This window comes from Pristiophorus japonicus, chromosome 4 (assembly GCF_044704955.1).
Source record: "Pristiophorus japonicus isolate sPriJap1 chromosome 4, sPriJap1.hap1, whole genome shotgun sequence".
Lineage (NCBI taxonomy): Eukaryota > Metazoa > Chordata > Chondrichthyes > Pristiophoridae > Pristiophorus > Pristiophorus japonicus.
In genome coordinates, this window is record NC_091980.1 from 239084902 (window position 1) to 239104514 (window position 19613).

Below are 19613 nucleotides of genomic sequence, written 5' to 3' on the forward strand. Positions count from 1 at the left end.
TTTGCTAGGTATGACTCCAGCCAGTGGAGAGTTTTCCCTCTGATTCCCATTGACTTCAATTTTACTAGGGCTCCTTGATGCCACATTCGGTCAAATGCTGCCTTGATGTCAAGGACAGTCACTCTCACTTCACCTCTGGAATTCAGCTCTTTTGTCCATGTTTGGACTAAGGCTGTAATGAGGTCTGGAGCTGAGTGGTCCTGATGGAACCCAAACTGGGCATCGGTGAGCAGATTATTGGTGAGTAAGTGTCATTTGATAGTACTGTCGACAACACTTTCCATCACTTTGCTGATGATTGAGAGTAGAGTGATGGGGCGGTAATTGGACAGATTGGATTTGTCCTGCTTTTTGTGGATAGGACATACCTGGACTGTTATCCACATTACTGGACAGATGCCAATGTTGTAGCTTTACTGGAACTGCTTGACTAGAGGTACGGCTAGTTCTGGAGCACAAGTCTTCACAACAGCCAGGATGTTGTTGGGGCCCATAGCCTTTGCTGTATCCCATGCGCTCAGCTGTTTCTTGATATCATCTCGAGTGAATCGAATTGGCTGAAGACTGGTTTCTGTGATGTTGGGGACCTGAGGAGGAGGCCGACATGGATCATTCACTCGGCACTTCTGACAAGATGGTTGCAAACGCTTTAGCCTTGTCTTTTGCACTCACGTGCTGGGCTCCGCCATCATTGAGGATGGTGATATTCATGAAGCCTCCTCCTCAGTTAGTTGTTTAATGGTCCACCACCATTCACAACTAAATGTGGCAGGACTACAGAGCTTTGACCTGGTCTGTTGATTGTGGGATCGTTTAGCCCTGTCGAGAGCATGCTGCTTCTGCTTTTTAGCATGCATGTAGTTGTGTGTTGCAGCTTCCCCAGTTTGGTACCTTATTTTTAGATATGTCTGGTGCTGCTCCTCCGGGCATGCTCTTCTACACTCCTCATTGAACCAGGGTTGGTCCCCTGGCTTGATGGTAATGGTAGAGTGAAGGATATGCTGGGCCATGAGGTTACAGATTGTGGTGGAATACAATTCTGTTGCTGATGATGGCCCACAACGCCTCAGATGCCCAGTTTTGAGTTGCTAGATCTGTTCTGAAGCTTTCCTATTTAACACAGTGGTAATGTCACACAACATGATGGAAGGTGTCCTCAGTGTGAAGATGGGACTTCGTCTCCACAATGACTGTGCGGTGGTCACTGCTATCAATGTTGTCATGGACAGATGCATCCATGACAGGTAGATTTGGCGAGAATGGGTGTTGGTTCTCTCGCCACCTGCCACAGGCCCAGTCTGGCAGTTATGTCCTTTAGGGCTCGGTCAGTTGTGGTGCTACCGAGACACTCTTGGTGATGGACATTGAAGTCCCCCACCCAGAGTACATTCTGTGCCCTTGCTACTCTCAGTGTTTCTTCCAAATGGTGTTCAGCATGGAGGAGTACTGATTCACCAGCTGAGGGAGGGCGGTAGGTGATAATCAGCAGGAGGTTTCCTTGCCCATGCCTGACCTGAAGCCATGAGACTTCATGGATGTTATATATGCAGACTATAGTTATACTTTCTGTGTAGTCACTGTATAGTTGCATAAGATGGAGACTTGTTACCTGATGTACTATCAAAAGGGTATACACTGTGTATATACTATGCTGGCCCCACTAGAGGGTACAACTGGTGGAGACCGGGGTTTCCTGCCCCTGTGGCAGAGACTGTCCACCAGAGGGCACTGTGGTGGGAGACCTGAGGGTCACCTGCATAGGTGTGCAGGGCCCAGTATAAAAGGCTGCCCACCATGCTTGTGCCTCACTCTGGAGTTATGAATAAAGGACCAAGGTCACTAAGTTCGAGTACAACACATTGCCTCGTGGAGTCATTCATAAGTACATTACAGACTTAACAATGGGGTGGGAGTCAATGATGAGGACTCCCAGGGTCACTCCCTCCTGACTGTATACCATTGTGCCGCCACCTCGGTGGGCCTGTCCTGCCGGGGAATACCCAGGGATGGTGATGGTGGAGTCTGGGACATTGGCTGAAAGCAATGATTCTGTAAGCATGAGTATGTCAGGCTGTTGCTTGACTAGTCTGTGGGACAGCTCTCCCAATTTTGACACAATCCCCAGATGTTGGTGAGGAGGACTTTGCAGGGTTGACTGGACTGGGTGTGCCGTTGTCGTGACTGTTACCGAGGTTGATGCCAGGTGGTCTGTCTGTTTTTTTTCTTCTTGTTTCTTGTAGCGGTTTTGTTACAACTGAGTGGCTCGCTAGGCCATTTCAGATGACAGTTAAGAGTCAACCACATTTCTGTGGGTCTGGAGTCAGATGTAGGTCAGACCAGGTAAGGACGGCAGATTTCCTTCCCTAAAGGACATTAGTGAACCAGATGGGTTTTTCCGACAATCCGATAGTTTCATGGTCACCATTACTGATACTAGCTTTTTATTCCAGATTTATTTAATTAACTGAATTTAAATGACACTGCTTTGTGTAAGTGGGATTGGGGGTTGGGGGGAGTGGCCATTGGATGTGGTTGTTGCATCGGTCCAGTGGTAGTGACTAACTGAACCTTACACTTATAAGGGTATCCCAGGCAGCAATGTGAGCGGAGGTGTGCCGTTGGGGACACCATCCTTCTTCAACTCCTCATTTTCATTGGAATCTTCTGCAGACGATGTGTGCTCAGCACCTTGTTCCTCCTGGTGCTCCAATCCTCGCTGCTGCGCAAGGTTGTGCTGAGCACAGCACACAATGGTCATTCTGAAGACCCTGGCTGGTGAGTACTGAAGGGCGCCTCCAGATCTGACCAGGCACCTGCTGATTTCTTGCTCGATGATGTATCTGGTGGTCATATGGCTGTCGTGGTACTGCCCTTGAGCTTCATTGGTTGGGTCCCTCATGGATACCACCAGTCAAGTTTGAAGAGGGTATCCTTTGTCTCCTAGCAGCCACTCCTTAAGTCTGCTTACAGGTGCAAAGAGGTCAGGGAGCTTAGACTGCAACAGGGTGATGTAGCATCATGGCAACTCACACGGAAGCTGGACAGCAGCTGGACATTGAATGAAATCCCTTGCGGTTGACAAATACTCCTAGTTGACCTGGGAATGCGCAGATTGCCATGTGTGCGCAGTCGATGGCACCCTGTATCTGTAGGATGCCAGCCAGAGATGCAAACCCGAGCATCTGCTCATTCTGGCTCGTGTCATCACAGGTGAAGTTGACATAATTTCTGGCCCTGGCAAACAATCCATTAGTCGCCTGCCTTATGCATTTATGTGCAGCTGTCTGGAAGATTCTGGATATGTCCCCGGTAGCACTCTGGAAGGATCTGGAGGCAAAAACGTTGAGGTGGTCACTTTCACTGCCACTGGTAATGCATGGCCACCAGGTCTAGCAGGGAGCAGGTCTTCTTCTAGCAGGCCACCACCTGAAGAGGCAGTCTCAGTCTCCGGAAGCATCATCATCATCATAGGCAGTCCCTCCGGAAGCACTGCTCTTCTGAAAGGTCAAGGAAGCTCAGCCTCTGTGTGTACACCCTGTTGTATGGGTAGTGCTCCTGTGACCTTGCCCTCTCTGCTTCTCTCCACTCTGCTGCTGCTTCCCTCTCTGATGACCAACTGCAGGTCTCTCTACAGCAGGCTGGTGCTGATGGTCATTTTGTTCCTTCTCCAAAGTCCAATCTAAGGCAGATATAACACTATACATCCTGATGTTCTCAGTGTCAACACCTCCAAAGTGTGCAAATTAGCTTCTCAACATAAGTACTCTCAACAAATCCTTTCCCCGTGGGAGGTAAGATAGCAGCTGTGACCACTGAGCATTTATTGATGCTCGTATTCGAGACTTATAATTAGCCCCATGAAATACCTTACAATCTTCTCACCTACCTTTCAATGGCAACTTTCAGGTAGCCCTGGAAACACTTGCATGTCATGTTAAATTTAAATGCCAGTGAAAATCCTGTTCAAATTGCCTCATTTAAGTATTATAAGCAGTAACCCACCTCTCCAGAGGGGGTTGGATACATGTATCCAAACGCGCCTGGGTTAGGTCTGGAAGTCGGTGCGCTGGAGCCGGCTTCCAGTCGCACTGCCATTTTTGCCAATTTTATCAACCCTCCCAACCCACATGCTCATTACTTTTAAATTTCCCCCCATGTGTCTGAATCTCTGATGCATTTTGGAAAGCTATTTCAGTACTCACTGGAGTGTCTTAATAACTACATTTCTGATAGTCCCTATAGTCCAAATCTATCCAAAGTCTTGCCTTTTACTATTGCCTACCAATTGATACTGAAAGCCTCTTGTGTTCAAGTAGAAATGGTCTTGTAATGAGCCGAAATTCTTGGTGCTGTGAAACTCACCCTATTTACAATGGAGAGCAGAGTCCATAGCACCATTGTTAGTTGTTTGAAGGTCACTAATTTAGACAATTTCTGGTTGCTGGGCCTTGCTTAATGGTTGAGAAAGGTCAATGCCAAGTTGTGATTGAGGAACCTAATTTTTGGCCTATGTGGCTGGGCTGAGTCGTCAGTCCAGATGCAGCAGAAAAATATGGTAGTTATCATTTGCAACCAGCAGCATTTCTGCTTGCCGTTGGCAGTGTTGCTGTCTTTGGAGGTTTCAGGAAAATACTCCTTGTCACAAGGTTTTCAGCTTGAGGATTTCACTTCTTCATGTACATGATGACACTGTCATCAAAGCAGTGTGGGGCCATGAGAGGAAGTGCTTTAGTGAAAGTGAACTCTTACCTAGCTCCCAGATGGATCATTGCATAAAGCACTCCCCAGTGTGGTGCTATGTCGTACAGCCCAGAAGGTCCCAGCTTTAGTTCCTAGTCTGCACTGAGGTAGCTGATCTCAGTCAGAAGCTGCACTTGACCACAGGGTCCTCTGTCTTAGGGAAGAGAAAGATCAGACGGGCATCCTCATCCTGATTGTTACCCGGTGGCCTCCGCTGGAAAATACATGTTGAATGGGAACAAAATTGGGCTTGGCTACGACTGCATAGTCAAATAGCTGCTGACGTTCACTGACTCAACAAGCACATGAAACATGGCCATTTGGGCAAGTATACAGGGACAGTAGGCACCTGTGAACCATACACCTACAAAAAGTTCCTTCAGGAGGCGAGGAGAGGAATTTGGAAAAATGTAAAATACGACTTTAGTCACTGACATCACAAAGCAGGACATAATCTCCACTTACTTAATAAAATTAAACTATATTCCCCTCAAAACACTCTCAAAAGTTGAATGAAGGCATTCTGTATATTTCCAAATGAATTAGTCATAGGACATAATAAAACAGATATGGCAGGCAAATCCTTGTCCTAATTTGGTAGACTATAACCTCTATGGTAGCTGGGGTTATCCTTGCATGTGCAATAATGGTTTGACCCTATGACTTCAGGCATTATAGCATACACTGACTTCTGTAGCTCAAAAGGCTTTATTTACTGCTGCAATTTCTAAACACGGTCAACATTTGAATGTTATAAATCAACAAAAACAGGATATGGAGCCTACTAAATCAAGTTCCTAATGTTAACTGTCAGTACTAAAAGATTACAATTCAAACAGAGTTGAGAGAGTTAGGAACCAGAGATGGTAAAATCTGCTTCCTTGAACAAGAAAGTGCTGTTTCAATCATCTTGTCAAGGGCTAATGTGTTCCACTGTTCTAATCTCTTCCCAAGGACCTGTTAAGAGAAAAACTAGCGAGTCTGTACTAGTGATATATTGTCACTGAGAGTCAAAAACAATCTGGGTTAGATATCTTACATTTATCTTTCACAGTTCAAGCTTTCACTAGAAATGAGTGAGTCTGCATATAACATCATTTAAAACCCCAGTGACTAATTTATTGGATCAAATTCATAATGTGGGGGTCAGCTGGTGAATGGAGGCATACATAAAAACAAAACTCAATGTAATAATAAATATTTAAACTGAAGAACATGTTTGGATAATAACTCTGATTGTCAACCTCAACCACACAGTAAAAGGGAACGCATGGTTTAAAATAACCACATTTGTACCGACTGTATCCCAAGTTTACGGACTAAGTTTCAGTCAACCATTACACTTGCTGCAAATTAAGTCTAAAACAATGGAAAACCTGAACATTTTAAACTTGATTTGAATTTTTGTCTGATCATAAGAATCATAGAATTATAGGGCCTAGAACGGCGCAGCCCCGACCTGGACGCCCGTTTTTCGCGCCACAAAGTGCGCCTAAAAAAAAATTACAGGTTCTCCAGCTCCCTGCTGGTCCTCTGGAGCCGGGCGCAGTGCAGCACGAGCTGTGGGGGGCGGAGCTAGGTCCCTGCGCTGAAAACAGTGCCGGGACCTCTGCACATGCACGCTACAATGGGCGCGCATGTGCAGTACCTTCAGGTGCCCAAAACTGTGTGGGAGGGGCCTGAAGCACGCAGCCCCTAGCCCTGGCCGAATGGCCTCACTGGGGCTGCGTGCATAAGGCTGCCTCCGACGCCCAGCTCCTGCTTCCTCCCGACCCGACTCGACTCCCTCCCCGCCCCCAGACCGGACCCGACCCCGACACCAACCCGACTCCCACTTCCCAGCCCCCCCCCTCCCCGCCCCCGGACCGGACCGGACCTGACCCCCTGGACTGGACCCAACCCGCGCTCCCGCTCCCCCCCCTCCCACCCGACCTGACCTCCCTCTCCCTCCCTCGCCCCCGACCCGAACCGAACCGACCTCCCTCCCACCACCCCCCCAACCCGACCCGTGCTCCCCCCGAACCTGACCCGACCCGCGCTCCCGACCCCGACCCGTGCTCCCTCCGACCCGACCCGACCCAACGCCACCTACCTGTAAATCTGGTGCTGGGGACGGGCCCTGCCCGAAGTCTTGGGCCCGGCCAGGCCCGGCCCATTCAGCCTAACTCCCCCTTCTCCTTCCCCCCTCCCCTTCTCCTTTCCCCCCTTCTCCTTTACTCCCCCTCTCCTTCCCCCTTCTCCCTCCCCCCCTTCTCCTTTCACCCCCCCTTCTCCCCCCTCTCCTTCCCCCTTCTCCTTCCCCCTTCTCCTTTCACCCCCCCTTCTCCTCCCCCCTTCTCCTTTCCCCCCACTTCTCCTTCCCCCCTTCTCCTTTCCCCCCTCTCCTTCCCCCCCCCTCTCCTTCCCCCCTTCTCCTTCCCCCCTTCTCCTTCCCCCCTTCTCCTTCCCCCTCTTCTCCTTTCCCCTTCTCCTTTCCTTCCCCCCCTCTTCTTCCCCTTCTCCCCCCCACTCCTTCTCCTTCTCCCCCCTCTCCTTCCCCTTCTCCCCCCTCTCCTTCCCCTTCTCCCCTGCCTTCTCTTTCCCCTTCTCCTCCCCCTTCTCTTTCCGCTTCTCCTCTCTCCCCCTTCTCCTTCTCCTCCTCCCCCCTTCCCCTTCTACTCCCCCCCCTTCTCTCCCCCCTCCCCCTTCTCCCCCTTCTCCCCCTTCCCTCCCCTTCTCCCCATCCCTCCCCCATCCCTCCCCTTTCTCTCTATCTACTCTGTCTAGACCCCTCATGATTTTGAACACCTCTATCAAATCTTCTCTCAACCTTCTCTGCTCTAAGGAGAACAACTCCAGCTTCTCCAGTCTATCCACATAACTAAAGTCCCTCATCCCTGGAACCATTCTTGTAAATCTTTTCTAAGGCCTTCACATCCTTCCTAAAATGCCGTGCCCAGAATTGGACACAATACTCCAGTTGAGGCCAAGCCAGTGTTTTATAAAGGTTCAAATAAAACATTATTTATTGAGAGTATTCGCAGTGCTGAGCTAAAAATTATTTTTCTCTCGTCAGCGACAGTATTCGTCACCTTGCAATCCTTCGCTCCTTCTCACATCTTGCCAAAGAGCATTGGAGCAGAATCTATCATTACCACTGTCTCAATGTTCAGCCACCAGGAGGAACGATTTAGCAAGGTATCTTTGTGCTCTATTGCCATCTGTTTGCTGTTTTTAGTGAAGTGATAGCTGTAGACTACGATATTAAAGGATTGATGGACTATTTATCTGTGTTTAATGCTGTTCTGAAGACTGCTGCTATCCAAAAATAGGGTCACGAAAATTCAAGTGACAGGAAAAAAAGCAGATTTTTACTTAAGGCCTTATTAAAGGCCAATGATGAATAACTCAGACAGTCTTTGGCTGAATGTTATTCTAAAGCAATCCAGCATATTGCAGTTCTTTGGAGGAAAAGGAAAGATTGATGGCTAGCTTCTTGAAAATGAGGGCTACATTCTGCAAACATGATGTCTCTCTGTAATTCTCATTCCAACAGAAAGCAGCAGTAGTGAAGCACATGTGTGTACCAGAGCCAGAGTGATACTTTAGATACTTGCACAAATCAGGTAATTACCTAATCCACAGAAGATTTGAAAATTGATAACAGTATGAGGCCTAGACCTCACCATAGATGTGGATTTTGAGCAGCTTCAAACTGTGGAAGAACAGGAGAAGACACTCCCAACTCCTGCTTCTCCTTCTCCTCATCATCATTTTTCTCCTTTTGCGATCCCCATAGTTACGGTGGATCTACAGAAAAGGAAGGTTGACGATAAAATTGGGTGAGCTGATCTCATGGCAGGACAGCTCAGAACGTATTATGCTCCTCCTGCAGGACATTCTGAAAAGGGAGGGTGAACAGCCAGTTGTCGTGGTGCATATAGGTACCAACGATATAGGTAAAAAATGGGATGAGGTCCTACGAGACGAATTTAGGGAGCTAGGAGCTAAATTAAAAAGTAGGACCTCAAAGGTAATAATCTCAGGATTGCTACCAGTGCCACGTGCTAGTCAGAGTAGGAATCACAGGATAGCTCAGATGAATACGTGTCTTGAGGAGTGGTGCAAGAGGGAGGGATTCAAATTCCTGGGACATTGGAACCGGTTCTGGGGGAGGTGGGACCAGTACAAATTGGACGGTCTGCACCTGGGCAGGACCAGAATCAATGTCCTTTGGGGAGTGTTTGCTAGTGCTGTTGGGGAGGAGTTAAACTAACATGGCAGGGGGAAGGGAACCTATGCAGGGAGACAGAGGGAAATAAAATGGAGGCAGAAGCAAAAAATAGAAAGGAGAATAGTAAAAGTGGAGGGCAGAGAAACCCATGGCAAAAAACAAAAAGGGCCACATTACAGAAAAATTCTAAAGGGGAAAATTGTGTTAAAAAGACAAGCCTGAAGGCTCTGTGCCTCAATGCGAGGAGTATTCGGAATAAGGTGGACGAATTAACTGCGCAGACAGCAGTTAACTGATGTGATGTAATTGGCATCACGGAGACATGGCTCCAGGGTGACCAAGGCTGGGAACTCAACATCCAGGGGTATTCAACATTTAAGAAGGATAGGCAGAGAGGAAAAGGAGGCGGGGTGGCGTTGTTGGTTAAAGAGGAAATTAATGCAATACTAAGGAAGGACATTAGCTTGGATGGTGTGGAATCAGTATGGGTAGTGCTACAGAATACCAAAGGGCAGAAAACACTAGTGGGAGTTGTGTACAGACCACCAAACAGTAGTAGTGAGGTTGGGGACAGCATCAAACAAGAAATAAGGAATGTGTGCAATAAAGGTACAGTAGTTATCATGGGTGACTTTAATCTACATATTGATTGGGCTAACCAAACTGGTAGTAATGCGGTGGAGGAGGATTTCCTGGAGTGTATTAGGGATGGTTTTCTAGACCAATATGTCTAAGGAACCAACTAGAGAGCTGGCCATCCTAGACTGGGTGATGTGGAATGAGAAGGGACTAATTAGCAATCTTGTTGTGCGAGGCCCCTTGGGGAAGAGTGACCATAATATGGTAGAATTCTTTATTAAGATGGAGAGTGACACAGTTAATTCAGAAACTAAGGTCCTGAACTTAAGGAAAGGTAACTTCAACGGTATGAGACGTGAGTTGGCTAGAATAGACTGGCAAAGGATACTTAAAGGGTTGATGGTGGATAAACAATGGCAAACATTTAAAGATCACATGGATGAACTTCAGCAATTGTACATCCCTGTCTGGAGTAAAAATAAAACGGGGAAGGTGGCTCAACCATGGCTAACAAGGAAAATTAAGGATAGTGTTAAAACCAAGGAAGAAGCATATAAATTGGCTAGAAAAAGCAACTGAGGACTGGGAGAAATTTAGAATTCAACAGAGGAGGACTAAGGGTTTAATTGGGAGGGGGCAAATAGAGTATGAGAGGAAGCTTGCAGGGAACATAAAAACTGACTGCAAAAGCTTCTATAGATATGTGAAAAGAAAAAGATTAGCGAAGACAAACATAGGTCCCTTGCATTTATAATGGGGAACAAAGAAATGGCAGACCAATTGAACAAATACTTCGGTTCTATCTTCACGAAGAAAGACACAAATAACCTTCCGAATGTACTAAGGGACAGTGGGTCTAGTGAGAAGGAGGAACTGAAGGATCTCCTTATTAGGCGGGAAGTTGTGTTAGGGAAATTGATGGGATTGAAGGCCGATAAATCCCCGGGGCCTGATAGTCTGCATCCCAGAGTACTTAAGGAAGTGGCCCTAGAAATAGTGAATGCATTGGTGATCATTTTCCAACAGTCTATCGACTCTGGATCAGTTCCTATGGACTGGAGGGTAGCTAATGTAACGCCACTTTTTAAAAAAGGAGGGAGAGAGAAAGCGGGTAATTATAGACCGGTTAGCCTGACATCAGTAGTGGGGAAAATGTTGGAATCAATCATTAAGGATGAAATAGCAGCGCATTTGGAAAGCAGTGACAGGATCGGTCCAAGTCAGCATGGATTTATGAAAGGGAAATCAAACTTGACGAATCTTCTAGAATTTTTTGAGGATGTAACTAGCAGAGTGGACAAGGGAGAACCAGTGGATGTGTGGTGTATTTGGACTTTCAAAAGGCTTTTGACAAGGTCCCGCACAAGAGATTGGTGTGCAAAATCAAAGCGCATGGTATTGGGGGTAATGTACTGACATGGATAGAGAACTGGTTGGCAGACAGGAAGCAGAGAGTCGAGATAAACGGGTCCTTTTCAGAATGGTAGGCAGTGACTAGTGGAGTGCTGCAGGGCTCAGTGCTGGGACCCCAGCTCTTTATAATATACATTAAAGATTTAGATGAAGGAATTGAGTGTAATATCTCCAAGTTTGCGGATGACACTAAACTGGGTGGCGGTGTGAGCTGTGAGGAGGATGCTAAGAGGCTGCAGGGTGATTTGGACAGGTTAAGTGAGTGGGCAAATGCATGGCAGATTCAGTATAATGTGGGTAAATGTGAGGTTATCCGTTTTGGGGGCAAAAACACGAAGGCAGAATATTATCTGAATGGCGGCAGATTAGGAAAACGGGAGGTGCAATGAGACCTGGGTGTCATGGTTCATCAGTTACTGAAAGTGGGCATACAGGTACAGCAGGCGGTAAAGAAGGCAAATGGTATGTTGGCCTTCATAGCTAGGGGATTTGAGTACAGGAGCAGGTTGTCTTACTGCAGTTGCACAGGGCTTTAGTGAGGCCTCACCTGGAATATTGTGTTCAGTTTTGGTCTCCTAATCTGAGGAAGGACGTTCTTGCTATTGAGGGAGTGCAGCAAAGGTTCACCAGACTGATTCCAGGAGTTGCTGGACTGTCATATGAGGAGAGACTGGATCAACTGGGCCTTTATTCACTGGAGTTTAGAAGGATGAGAGGGGATCTCATAGAAACGTATAAGATTCTGACGGGACTGGACAGGTTAGAAGCGGGAAGAATGTTCGATGTTGGGGAAGTCCAGAACCAGGGGACATAGGTTTAGGATAAGGGGTAGGCCATTTAGGACTGAGATGAGGAGAAACTTCTTCACTCAGAGAGTTGTTAACCTATGGAATTCCTGGCCGCAGAGAGTTGTTGATGCCAGTTAATTGGATATATTCAAGAGGGAGTTAGATATGGCCCTTAGGACTAAGGGGATCAAGGGGTATGGAGAGAAAGCAGGAAAGGGGTACTGAGGGAATGATCAGCCATGATCTTATTAAATGGCAGTGCAAGCTCGAAGGACCGAATGGCCTACTCCTGCACCTATTTTCTATGTTTCTACGTTTCTGTGTTTCTGTGTTTCACCCTGCAAGAACCAAGTGAGTGCCCATGAGCTCCATGACCTTGTCTTCACTGGATGTGATGGGTTAAGAGGTGTGAATGGCCCAGCCTGCGGCATGCCTTTGGCAGGCTTGGTGTCAATTTGTCCTGGAAGAAGATAGTGTGATTGAGTGTATGGCTAACAGTTGAGGAGTGCATGCCAAGTGGTGTAGGAGAGCTGAAGTATGAAATGTGGGCTTATGAGGCTGTTAAAGTCGAGGAAGGGATTTAGGGTTTGTGCATGTAAGCAATTGCTGTTCAGAAAGCTGGGTAGCCAGTGTGCAAGGTGCCAAGTTACAGACTTCCTTAATTAGAGTGCAGGATGAAGGGTTAGTTGTGGAAGTGTTAGTTTAAGTTCTGGTTCCCAGGGTGGGCAAGGAAGAGAGTGTCCAGTATTTATCTTGCCAGCCCTGGTAAGGTTTTTGAACTTTATGCAGCACTGTTTTGCAGTCCTGAGGTTGAGGGAGGCACAAGTTTGGGTTGCTTGGAGGCACCCACACCCAGGAGTCTGTGCTTCCTCCTGCCTTTGAGTTCCTTGAAGAGGGCTTGGAGGTCTGAATCAGTGAAGTTCTGCATTTTGCTTCTCTGTCTTGGTGTCGTACCCTGCTGCTCTCTGGATCTAGATGATCTCTATATAGTCATACTTCTGTACAAGTATAACAAAAATATTGTGAATATATGCAATGAAGTTAGTAGAGAATGAAGTGAAAAAGCCAAGAACTGTTGCTCCATTACTTGTTCATCCCTCAGCTCAAGGTTGCAGACTGAACTGTCTGCACAGAAGTTTCCAGGCAGTTCAACTGCTTACACCCATTTTACACAGGCTTTATAACAATAACGACACCAATGGGAATACAAATGAGCAGACCCAGGAAACCCATGTGTAACTCCCTCTGCAGGTGCTTGCAATTTTATTTTAAAAGGGGTAACAGGGGTGTACCTCATTCCAAGGAAATTCTGGGCAATAATGATCTAATTTGACTAAAATGCTACATTATTTCCTTTAATTAATGTACCCAACTTACCGATCACTCATTTATTAATGACAAGTGCAATTAGTTGATCCATCTGCAAGATACAATTGTTAGTTCCACAGATTTGTATTCAACTTAGAAACCTTCAGTGGGGATTGCTAGTTATTTTTAAGTAACTTGCATTAATTACAATATTCCATGTTACAAACCACAAAAGATTAATGTCAAACAATGTAAGTCAGGATATGATAATGATTTAATTATTCTCTCCATATGTATATATGTATATTTTATTTTTATATATGTGTGTGTGTGTATATATATTTTATATATATATATATATATAGAGAGAGAGAGAGAGAGATTAAGCAAACATAAACACATTACATAAATATAATTTTAAATGCCGTATTCCTTGTGCAAATCCCATTTGTTTATAACACCAGACAAGCCACAGAACACCAACACTTGCTGAATGTTAATAAATTAATAAAAATTTATATTCTGCCAAACATTTACACAACACTCGTGCATGGACTTTGACTCATTAGGTTGTCTAAATCAAATTGGGAAGCTTTTTCTGACAACTTTTTTCTCTTTCATGTAAAGGAAGAAAACAGCTGGTAAACAACAAGTATGTTCTGAATTACACTTTGTAATTATTATATAATATGATTAAACTTGCTTTTAAGCAATTGAAGGCAATACTTCTGAAGTTCACCTGCATTTAGCCAAATCTTTACAGGGATATGTTATTTTTGCAGAAAATGTAGTAATGTTTGTAGAGGAAAAAGCTGAAGACATGTTCTCCAATTTAAGTGTATCTAAGGGATAAGTCATGGCAGGAGAGCTCGGTCACGTGATATGCTCCTCCTGTACCATGTGGGACACTTCCGGTGTCCCTGACGACTACGTGTGCGGGAAGTGTGTCCGCCTCCAGCTCCTGACGGTCCGCGTTGTGGAATTGGAGCTGAGGGTGGATTCACTCTGGAGCATCCACGATGCTGAGAATGACGTGAGTAGCACATGTAGCGAGCTGGTCTTACTACAGGTGAAGGGTCCACAGCCAGCTAGGGAATGAAAGACCAGCAGGAAGAGCAGCGCAAGGAAGGTAGTGCAGGGGTCCCCTGCGATCATCCCCCTGCAAAACAGATACGCCGTTTTGAGTACTGTTGAGGGGGATGACTCATCAGGGGAGGGCAGCAGCAGCCAAGTTCATGGCACCATGGCTGGCTCTGCTGCACAGGAGGGCAGGAAAAAGAGTGGGAGAGCTATAGTGATAGGGGATTCGATTGTAAGGGGAATAGATAGGCGTTTCTGCGGCCGCAACCGAGACTCCAGGATGGTATGTTGCCTCCCTGCTGCAAGGGTCAAGGATGTCTCGGAGCGGGTGCAGGACATTCTGAAAAGGGAGGGTGAACAGCCAGTTGTTGTGGTGCACATTGGTACCAATGATATACGTAAAAAAAGGGATGAGGTCCAACAAGACGAATTTAAGGAGCTAGCAGCTAAATTAAAACGTAGGACCTCAAAAGTAGTAATCTCAGGATTGCTACCAGTGCCACGTGGTAGTCAGAGTAGGAATCGCAGGAAAGCTCAGATGAATACTTGGCTTGAGCAGTGGTGCATCAGGGAGGGATTCAAATTCCTGGGGCATTGGAACCGATTCTGGGAGAGGCGGGACCAGTACAAACCGGACGGTCTGCACCTGGGCAGGACCGGAACCAATGTCCTAGGGGGAGTGTTTGCTAGTGCTTTTGGGGAGGAGTTAAACTAATATGGCAGGGGGATGGGAACCAATGCAGGGAGACAGAGGGAAACAAAAAGGAGACAAAAGCAAAAGACAGAAAGGTGATGAGTAAAAGTGGAGGGCAGAGAAACCCAAGGCAAAAAACAAAAAGGGCCACTGAATATAAAGCTCAGATGAACAGGACCCCAAGAAAGAATGCAAAAGGCAGGAGGCAACAGAGCAGAGTAGCACTGGGGTAAGTGTAAACCACAAGGTGATAGGAAGGGACAATATGTATGAATATAAAGGGGCTGCAGGAGGGGTCAAAACTAAAAATCATGGTTTGAAAACTAGTATTAAAACACTCTACCTAAACTCACGCAGCATTCGAAATAAAGTAAATGAGTTGACGGCACAAATCATTACAAATGGGTATGATTTGGTGGCCATTACAGAAACGTGGTTGCAGGATGGCCAAGACTAGAAATTAAACATACAGGGGTATCTGACGATTCGGAAAGATAGACAAGAAGGGAAAGAAAGTGGGGTAGCTCTGTTAATAAAGGATGATATCAGGGCAGTTGTGAGAGACGATATTGGCTCTAATGAACAAAATGTTGAATCATTGTGGGTGGAGATTAGAGATAGTAAGGGGAAAAAGTCACTGGTGGGTGTAGTTTATAGGCCCCCAAATAATAACTTCACGGTGGGGAGGGCAATAATCAAGGGAATAATGGAGGCATGTGAAAAAGGAACGGCAGTAATCATGGGGGATTTTAACCTACATATCGATTGGTCAAATCAAATCAAACGGGGTAGCCTGGAGGAGGAATTCATAGAATGCATACGGGATTCTTTCTTAGAACAGTATGTTACAGAACCTACAAGGGAGCAAGCTATCTTAGATCTGGTACTGTGTAATGAGGCAGGAATAATAAACAATCTCCTAGTAAAAGATCCTCTCGGAATGAGTGATCACAGCATGGTTGAATTTGTAATACAGATTGAGGATGAGGAAGTAGTGTCTCAAACGAGCGTACTATGCTTAAACAAAGGGGACTACAGTGGGATGAGGGCAGAGTTGGCTAAAGTAGACTGGGAACACAGACTAAACGGTGGCACAATTGAGGAACAGTGGAGGACTTTTAAGGAGCTCTTTCATAGTGCTCAACAAAAATATATTCCAGTGAAAAAGAAGGGCGGTAAGAGAAGGTATATCCAGCTGTGGATAACCAAGGAAATAAAGGAGAGTATCAAATTAAAAACCAATGCGTATAAGGTGGCCAAGGGAAAATAGAAGATTGGGAAAATTTTAAACGTCAGCAAAGAATGACTAAGAAAGCAATAAAGAAAGGAAAGATAGATTACGAAGGTAAACTTGCACAAAACATAAAAACGGATAGTAAAAGCTTTTACAGATATATAAAACGGAAAAGAATGACTAAAGTAAATGTTGGTCCCTTAGAAGATGAGAAGGGGGATTTAATAATGGGAAATGTGGAAATGGCTGAGACCTTAAACAATTATTTTGCTTCGGTCTTCACAGTGGAAGACACAAAAACCATGCCAAGAATTGCTGGTCACAGGAATGTGGGAAGGGAGGACCTTGAGACAATCACTATCACTAGGGGGGTAGTGCTGGACAGGCTAATGGGACTCAAGGTAGACAAGTCCCCTGGTCCTGATGAAATGCATCCCAGGGTATTAAAAGAGATGGCGGAAGTTATAGCAGATGCATTCGTTATAATCTACCAAAATTCTCTGGACTCTGGGGAGGTACCATCGGATTGGAAAGCAGCTAATGTAACGCCTCTGTTTAAAAAAGGGGGCAGACAAAAGACAGGTAACTATAGGCCGGTTAGTTTAACATCTGTAGTGGGGAAAATGCTTGAAACTATCATTAAGAAAGAAATAGCGGGACATCTAGATAGGAATAGTGCAATCAAGCAGACGCAGCATGGATTCATGAAGGGGAAATCATGTTTAACTAATTTACTGGAATTCTTTGAGGATATAACAAGCATGGTGGATAGAGGTGTACCGATGGATGTGGTGTATTTAGATTTTCAAAAGGCATTCGATAAGGTGCCACACAAAAGGTTACTGCAGAAGATAAGGGTACGCAGAGTCAGAGGAAATGTATTAGCATGGATAGAGAATTGGCTGGCGAACAGAAAGCAGAGAGTCGGGATAAATGGGTCCTTTTCGGGTTGGAAATCGGTGGTTAGTGGTGTGCCACAGGGATCGGTGCTGGGACCACAACTGTTTACAATATACATAGATGACCTGGAAGAGGGGACAGAGTGTAGTGCAACAAAATTTGCAGATGACACAAAGATTAGTGGGAAAGCGGGTTGTGTAGAGGACACAGAGAGGCTGCAAAGAGATTTGGATAGGTTAAACGAATGGGCTAAGGTTTGGCAGATGGAATACAATGTTGGAAAGTGTGAGGTCACCCATCTTGGGAAAAAAAACAGTAAAAGGGAATATTATTTGAATGGGTAGAAATTACAACATGCTGCGGTGCAGAGGGACCTGGGGGTCCTTGTGCATGAAACTCTTTTAGAGTTTATCTGTAAAACAAAACATTAAACCATGCCACCCGACCTGGATGACACACCAGACATTTACAAGACCCTTTTTTTCCCCTTTTGTGTTTTTCTTTTTTTTTTTTTTGGGCACTAAAATCAAATTTTTCCCCCAGTGCCCCCTATAAAAGAGAAGGGGGACACTAAAAGCACCGGCAATTAAAACAAATTAAACTTTAAAACGTAAAATCAAATAAAAATTTGGTTGCCGGGCGTGATGATGCACTCCAGTCCCTCCGGTGCCCACCTCTCGCGGAAGGCTGCGAGCGTACCGGTGGACACCGCGTGCTCCATCTCCAAGGACACCCTGGACCGGATGTAAGAGCGGAAGAGAGGCAGGCAGTCAGGTTGAACGACCCCCTCGACCGCCCGCTGCCTGGACCGGCTGATGGCACCCTTGGCCGTGCCCAGGAGCAGTCCTACGAGGAGGCCCTCGGACCTACCCGCTCCCCTCTCCTTGTGCATGAAACTCTTTTTGGAGTTTATCTGCAAAACAAAAAAACATTAAACCGTGCCACCCGACCTGGGTGACACACCAGACATTTACAAGGCCCCTTTTTTTTTTTCCTTTTTTTTTGTGTTTTTCTTTTTTTTTTTGGGCACTAAAATCACAATTTTTCCCCAGTGCCCCCTATAAAAGGGAAGGGGGACACTAAAAGCACCGGCAATTAAATCAAATTAAACTTTAAAACGTAAAATCAAATTAAAATTTGGTTGCCGGGCGTGATGATGCACTCCAGTCCCTCCGGTGCCCACCTCTCGCGAAAGGCCGCGAGCGTACCGGTGGACACCGCGTGCTCCATCTCCAAGGACACCCTGGACCAGATGTAAGAGCGGAAGAGAGGCAGGGAGTCAGGTTGAACGACCCCCTCGACCGCCCGCTGCCTGGACCGGCTGATGGCACCCTTGGCCGTGCCCAGGAGCAGTCCTACGAGGAGGCCCTCGGACCTACCCGCTCCCCTCTCCTTGTGCATGAATCCCAAAAAGTTAGTTTGCAGGTGCAGCAGGTAATCAGGAAGGCGAATGGAATGTTGGCCTTCATTGCGCGAGGGATGGAGTACAAAAGCAGGGAGGTCCTTCTGCAATTGTATAGGGTATTGGTGAGGCTGCACCTGGAGTACTGCGTGCAGTTTTGGTCACCTTACTTCAGGAAGGATATACTAGCTTTGGAGTGGGTACAGAGACGATTCACTCGGCTGATTCCGGAGATGAGGGGGTTACCTTATGATGATAGATTGAGTAGACTGGGTCTTTACTCGTTGGAGTTCAGAAGGATGAGGGGGGTTCTTATAGAAATATTTAAAATAATGAAAGGGATAGACAAGATAGAGGCAGAGAGGTTGTTTCCACTGTTCGGGGAGACTAGAACTAGGGGGCACAACCTCAAAATACGGGGGAGCCAATTTAAAACCGAGTTGAGAAGGAATTTCTTCTCCCAGAGGGTTGTGAATCTGTGGAATTCTCTGCCCAAGGAAGCAGTTGAGGCTGGCTCATTGAATGTATTCAAGTCACAGATAGATAGATTTTTAACCAATAAGGGAATTAAGGGTTACGGAGAGCGGGCGGGTATGTGGAGCTGAGTCCACGGCCAGATCAGCCATGATCTTGTTGAATGGCGGAGCAGGCTCGAGGGGCTAGATGGCCTACCCCTGTTCCTAATTCTTATGTTCTTTTGTTCTTATGTTCTTATAATTTGATAGACTTGTGTTTTCTTCCATGCTGAATGTTATCTCTTTATTTCCAAACATTTGTAGAGATTATTTTATACCAAGAAAAAACAGTAAATCTTTTACTGAGGGCCATAATGTGGACTATTATTTTTGATAGGCATCTAGCAGTGCCTTCTGTTCATTGGTTTCTGTGACTTGATTGGGTCAAGTCATACTGGCATCTGTGTATTTTCTTGCTTCATTACTCTTATGATGAACAGTGTGGTTTCAAAGTCTTTTGCTGACTATAAAATCTGGATTATAATTTCATCAATGTATAAATTATCCAATTTTGTGTTTGCTATTCACATAAAACAAAGAAATGTAAAATACTCACCTATATTTCAAAAGCAGTGGGCAAGCATCAAGGTGCTACTTATACATTGGATTTTACATATGCCTGTAGTACATATTTCTTGACCTTTGTTAGATAATAAACCAGAGATAGTAACATTTCTGCTTCTATTTAGCTTCAGAGAGATGCTTGTTTCAATCTTGTGCTGCATTCATACTATGCCCTGCTCCTAA